Below are 7,500 nucleotides of genomic sequence, written 5' to 3' on the forward strand. Positions count from 1 at the left end.
GGATCAGTTTTAAAGTATTTCCACGCAATCACGGGGGAGGATAATGCATTTCAGCTTATCGTGAGTATTTAAGCTGAAAAAATTCATTTGCATATTTTGCAAGTATCTCTGGCTTTTTACGTTCAGTATTATCTAAATTAAGGCAAACATTCTGAAGTAATGAATATGAAAGACTCTCATTTCAGGGTTTTTTCCTCTAGAGAAATAATTCGATTACAGTATTGCTGTTGCTAATATTGTTGCTGTTAATGTGTTCTGTCCCTATTAAGAAATACTACTTTCATCTAAAGTGACACAACAAACTAGGTAAAACGTTTTATAGATATTCTGTTTAAAGGTTAATTTTAGTTTTCTGTGAAAGAAAACTACCGAGATCGCTTTGTCTGTCCGTCCGCACTTTTTCTGTCCGCCCTCACATCTTCAAAACTACTGAGGCTAGAGGGCTGCAAATTGGTATGTTGATCATCCACCCTCCAATCATCAAACATACCAAATTACAGGCCTGTAACCTCTAGCTTCAGTAGTTTTTATTTCATTTAAGGTTACAGTTAGCCATAATCGTGTGTCTGGCAACGCTACAGGACAGGCCACACCGAGCCGTGTACTGAAAGCTTCATGGGCCGCGGCTCCTTCAACATTATTCGCTGGACAGAAATCTCGATTGCGCCGAAGAAAATTGGGCGCATTTTTTATTCGTTTATCTTGGAGACTACTTTGTCAAATTTTTGAAAATATTTCAAGGACGCAGCCTTTCACCAGGAATGCAAAAAATTGACCCTCGTTCAAGATCATTGGCATATTGCCATCACGCCACCAATGACCCACGACAAGCATTCTATTCACGCTGGAAAATTCTCACAAAAGCGTGGAGATGCGGTGACTTGTTCAGACTTTTCATTATTCATTTGCTTCGCAATACTATTATGATCACTTGGTTTTCTGCAGTGAGTGTTATTCTTGAAGGAGGAGAGATGATAAAGCTCACGCTTTTGCGTTAAGCCTTTCATTCACTTTCTTTCTCGTACTGGCAAATTTTTCATCTAGACTAAAAAAAATAGCCAGGATATTTTCACTTCAAGTTTTCATTCATCTTAATCGGGTTGAATAATTAAAGTAATATGACATACATAAACTCACAAGGTAACCCGTTAACATTTGACTGATGTTAAATTTTTCACTTATGTTTGTAAATGTCAGTTTAATCTCCCCTAAAAACACAAGAGAACAATACGGAAAATCATGATGATACATGAAGTAAGATCGTCGTTTGCAACCATAAGGAAGCATAATTATCAAGTGAGAATGCTGTCACTTCTAGTGAATGGCATCTCGGGCGTTCGCTGTGTCATCCATCATTCCGCAAAAAACAGATGGCTAAAATGTGCAACTCACGACTCCCCAAGGATTGCGGTTCTGCTAAACGTTTGGCAGCTCAAACCAAACAGCTTTTCTGACGCAGTGATAAAATCGAAGTGTCTCCGCGAAGGCGAGAGCAATGTACGCATTATTACCGCCATGTAAGTCCCAAATATGATGCAATTCCTAAGCGTAGCATTAGCCGTATGTGCAAGAATTCCTGGACGAGTACGTAGTCTTATTCTGCCTTACCTAGCAGCAAGAAGATTCTTTAAATCTAAGAGCCGTCTTCAACGTAACTGGAGAGAACTGAGGGCTTTCAAATATTTATTTTTTCATAAGTATGTTTTCGGCCGTATTTATTGTAGTTTTTTAAATATTTGTTTATTAAACATGAACATAAAAAAAATGTTTTACGAACAGAATTCCACCGTTTTTCCTCTTTCGTTCGTGAATCATTTAATTTGTATTTAACGCCTTGTTTCTTAGAAATTTTAAATAAAGAGCGACGATTATAAGTACGATTCCAAAGCTACCTAAATCTAGCTCGATATTAGGAACCATACACCTCATGAACGCACAGAAGAGGGGTACTTTCCTCGAAATGGAATCCGGCAACCATGCTTATTTAGGAGATCTCGAGCAGAAGGTCTTCTTGTCAAAAACGGCTCGAGCGTGTCCCTGTACCATTATCCGGGTAAGTCGTCCTCGAGCTGAACAAATCAGAAATACTAGATTCATCTATATATATTTCTTCTCCTGAAGGCAGGATCACGCGTGAAGATTGGAAAGGAGACGTGAAAGTGTTTCTTTTCTGAAGGCTTTCTTCCAGTTCCTCCCATTAAATCTGCTGATGCTTTTCTTCCTGGCGCTTTAACGATAATTATTGTTATTCATTCTCGTGCTGCTGCTGACACTTGGATGCACATGCCGGTCACTGATGAGTTTCTTTTTCTCCCCTGACAGTTTCACAGGACGTCCGAAGTCGAATTATTCCGGTTATAACCAGGTATTCTCAGTGCGTGTGTGTGTGCGATTTCATTTATTTTCTGTGTACACAGAGCTAAAAAATACTCTCTCTCTCTCTCTCTCTCTCTCTCTCCTCTCTCTCTCTCTCTCTCTCGTTGGACACATATTAGCTCTTTATTCAAGAGAAAGTGAATATGCAGATAGGGGGTTTATTCAGTGACTGACGAAGCATCTTGTGAAACACGACAAAGCAATGGAATAGATTTGGGAACTGCCAATTTTCGGGGGCCTAGTTTAAGCGTATAGTGTAGAGCACTATCATTTATTTCGAGTTGAAGGATATAGATCGGGAAAGTTTTTATTCATAGCTAAAGACACTTTTACCTTTTAGTTGAGGACTTTCTTAGGTAGAGAAAACCTGCTGGAAAAAATGAAACGTTAACATGAAGAAAAGAAATTGAAAATGACATCCATCTGCATGGAATGGTTTCTGTCAAAATATGAACTCTTTCGGTCAAATTGTTTTCCCTTATTTAGTTTGTGTAAAGGATTTACTTCTACGCCGCCCTGAAATTTTAAAGTCTTCTAAAAAAAGCAGTCATGTACTGCTTTGGAATTTTCGTCTAATTTTTCTAGCTACTATTACTCTTGTCATTCAGGTCTTCTTATTCCCAGCTTTATCCCTATTCGGGGTCGCCGTTTTAAATGAGTCTCTTCCATCAACCTCTGTCCTGTGTCATTTCCTCCCGTACTCCCTACTCCCTCATATCATCTCTGACCCAATCTCTCCACCTGGTCTTAGGTCTTGTTATTTACAGGGTATTAAACTTACCGTCCCATTAGCTTTAGCACTTAAAAACAAAGAAGAGAGAGAAAGCTGTAACTAACAATGACGTGTGTTGCTGCCCTGAACCGAATCATTAGATAATGTTGTCGGACCCAGCATAAGGGAACAGTATGGGCATTTTATGAAACGCTCAGTTAGTTCGCTTGCCAGATGATGACGGTACGAAAAGTAGACTTTAACATAAAATAAATATTGGAGGAAGTGAGTGAGATTGCTGCTCGTGTTGAATTAGTAAGGAACTTATTTTTTGCTTTTACAACGTGTATCACGAAAAATGAAAGATTTGGTCTCAGGGTCATCAGTGGAGGAAAGAGACTTGTTTTAGCTGCCATCACGGGAGCTCAGATTTTTCTCATTTTTCTTTTTTGTCTGTAATAGAAAACTATTGAAAGGGTATTGTCTGTCCTTCCGCACTTCATTCTGTCCGCCCTCAGCTCTTAAAGACTACTGAGGCTAAAGGGCTGCAAATTGGTGTGTTTGATTATCCACCGTCCAATCAGCCGTCTAGCCTCCGTAGTCTTTATTTTATTTAAGGTTAAAGGTAGTCATGATTGTGCGTCTGCCACCGCTATATTTGCCAATAACACAGGCCACCACCGGGCCGAGGCTGAAAGTTTCATACAGCATTATACTCTGTACAGAAAACCCGACTGCACCGAAGAAACTTCGGCTCATTCTTTACTTGTTTATTAGTTGCAATGACTACAGGGCAGTAGATGAAGCGTACACCTGACATGAACATAGAATAGAATATGTTTTTATTTACGTCTTTAACATAAATATTTTATAGACTAGCATATTGGTAAAGACTTGTAATGCATTTTGAATATCTTAACTGCTGTGAAATATTTAAATAATTACGATTATTTATGGTCCGTCGTGTATTTCGTCGAACGGGCGTCCAAATACTGTATCATTAATTCCTTGCTTGGCTACAATTTTCGATGCCATATGTTTGTAAATAATCTCCTTGTATTTATTGTAAATGGTAAATTTCGGTTAGAAACGTATGGATTCGCTGTTAACGTTTAAATACCTAAAAAAAAAAAAAACAAAAACAAAAAAAAAAACAAAGCGAGGCTATATATAAGGTCTTTGTTTCTGTCAGAGAGCCAGACCGCCGAATTGGCGGTTAAGCTGGAGTGCTACTCTCTCTACTTTTACATTTCTGCTCAATATTAATATCGAATTCACTTAACCTCGGAATAACTTGTACTCCAAAGTGTGTGTGTGTATGTGTGAATCTACCCCGACCAAGACTGCTTTTATCCCGAATACTATGGGAGGATCTGTTGAGCAGTCTCTCAGCTACACACACACACACACACAACACAGAGAGAGAGAGAGAGAGAGAGAGAGAGAGAGAGAGAGAGAGAGAGACCGCACAACTGAGGCTGATTTTCGGGAGAGCACCAGTTTGGTGGGAAGGAGTCTGGTTGCGGTCACCAGTCCTTCATAACAGCGGTCATTTTTACTTCGGTCATCGAATATCTCCTCCTCGTCACAATACCTTAAATTTTGCCGAAAGTATTTAGTGGTTGGAGTGTGTTTATGAAATCTCCGCCGAAAGGAAGTGAAAGCAATTAAAGAGAGAGAGAGAGAGAGAGAGAGAGAGAGAGAGAGAGAGAGAGAGAGAGAATTGTAGCAAACAAAGCCTGAATAGTGCAACTCCGTTTCCATTTCAAATGCGCTTAAATATCTGGATGGGTAATTAGCAAATTCATGACTATACACACTGATAACAACTGTGAAAAAATGGGCCAAGTTTCTTCAGTTGAATTACATAAAACCCGTCTTATTTGGTTGAAGATAATCTTTTATTTTTCTTTTATCTTCAGAATGTCTATACCACTGAGAGCACAGGTAGGATGAAATAATAATAATAATAATAATGATATAATAATAATAATAATAATAATAATAATAATAATAATAATAATAATTATTATTATTATTATTATTATTATTATTATTATTATTATTATTATTATTATTATTTATTATTATTATTATATGCTTCCTTCAGCTCAGTGCCATATCCAGGGAGAGAAAATTTTGAAACATTACAATGTAAAACATTTAGATACTCGAGATAAGAATCTGCCAGGCCTAAACTATTGCTGATAATGATGAAGATGATTATAGGATTTACATTTTCCCGTGTTTGTTTGTCTGTCTGTCTCGTTGAACAGCTTAGCCCATGCCCAAGAATCCACCTCTTAGTCGCACCCACAGTTGCCCATCTTAAATCAATGGTGCCCAAGAAAGAAAGACCGTGTTGCAAAGTTGCACCCTTTCGGAAATCCTCCTCTCTGAACAAGCTTCGTGTCAGGTCACCAAAGACTCTGCCTGTTGGGTTGCAGGTTGACCTGCAATAAACGAGGAATTCAAGCCGAATTATTTCCATGACTGATTGCTAAAAGAGTAGATGAATCAGAAGAATAAAAAATATGAATGGAGAGGAATCAAAACACGCCAAGACTGAAAAGGAGCGGTAGGAAGAATAAATAAACATGAAGAAAAAGAATTGGGAAGAACAAGAGTTAGAGAGAAAGAGTGTCTTGCTAAGTGATTAATTTGTATAGACATGACTTCACTTGCGGACCCCGACCCTTAGTTAGAGTTTAAATCGACGTTTTTGTCAAAGAAATTATGAAGTGTCCCTCTCATTTATTAATGATCACCGACATCAAACCAAAGATTCACTCTGGGGTTAACTTTTTTTAGAATTAGAGTTGATTATCTACTATGCTTTTCATTGCATACTGGTTTTTGCTTTAAGAAAAGTGCCACATGCCTGAAAGAGCGAATCTGCTGAGGAACAGCTTTTGCAGTGACTTTCAAATAAGCTACTGCACACGCCCTACCTAGAGGACATTTTGGATACCAAACTGATATGTTGGCCCTTAGCAAAAATCTGACTTCTGTCTGGATGAAGCGTGTTTTATGGGAAACAAGATGTTTACATTTGTATTATTATGATGATGATGATGATGATGATGATGATGATGATGATGATGATGATGATGATAGGCGGTTATTGCAAGATCTTGTTAATCACAGCCCAATCCGGAGAGAATTCTTACAACTAAGAATTTCATCTTTAAAAAAATTATTACAAGTAATAAAATGAAGAGCTCGCCATACTCCTCACAGGAGAATTAGAGAAAAGTAAACGGCGTAAAAAAAGTATAAAAATGTCCACTTAATATGCCATATGTCAACGCTAAGTACTAAATTCCCAATTTAGTTTCAGTATGTTCCTTTTATGACTCTTGGCTGAGTACGTTTTGAGTAGCTTAATGGCAACTGTGAGCATTTTTGCTTTATTATGTGATAAACAAGATTCTGATGACTGAGAAATTACTCTGAAACTGGGTCTTGTAGCTGTTGTACTCTTAATGCTTGTCTAAGTCGTATAAAGCAGCCATTCTTGCCTATTTTATATCTGGTTCTCAATCAGGGGGGATTCCCCCCAAGGGGAGGAATTTCAGTTTCATGGGGGGAATTGGGACCAAGGAATTTTAGTATTATATGCGTATTATTTGGAATGTAACTTTCGAGGCAGACTATTTTGGAAAGTGGCTGGGGCGAATGACATTTTGACATATGGAAAGTTTTCATTAAAAAAAAAAAAAAAAAAAAAAAAAACAGTTGAGAACCACTGAGTACCACTGAGTTAGAAAGTTTCCTTTCCTTAATAATTTTATAAAATATTACGAATGTTAAAAGCTCGTTACCGAAATAGTTTGGAAAACAGACGATCATATGAGTTCATTCCCGTCCAGTGTTGATACAGAAAGCAGAAATGAGTTTCTATAGGCTACGTTGTGTGGCTTTTTAAGTCTGTTATTAAATTCTGGAGACACTCAATCTCTTTCTTATTTTTTCTGAAAGTCCGAAGATACAAAGCATGAGTTTCGTATGCTCTTATATCTGCTTATGTTGATGTAATCTGTTTTGTTATGGATTCCGGAACTTACAGAGAGAGAGAGGAGAGAGAGAGAGAGAGAGAGAGAGAGAGAGAGAGAGAGAGAGAGAGAGAGAGAACTAGCTTAAGTATTTAAGTGAATTTAGAATTCTGCGTCAGTTATCATTGCCATTGTTTCTGGTACTGCTTTAATCTTCCTTTTCTGTAGGAAAGTTATACGATTTTTAAAGTTGTTGAGAGGAACTCGCTGTTTTCGTTATGTGCAACAAACTGGATTGAAAATGGGAGAAATAAACAGATGTGAGGAAGAAAAAATATAAATGTAAGCGCAAGTGAATCTTATATACTAATATATATATATATATATATATATATATATATATATATATATATATAT

The sequence above is a fragment of the Macrobrachium nipponense genome, chromosome 1 (genome assembly GCF_015104395.2).
Source record: "Macrobrachium nipponense isolate FS-2020 chromosome 1, ASM1510439v2, whole genome shotgun sequence".
In the NCBI taxonomy this organism is placed as follows: Eukaryota; Metazoa; Arthropoda; class Malacostraca; order Decapoda; family Palaemonidae; genus Macrobrachium; species Macrobrachium nipponense.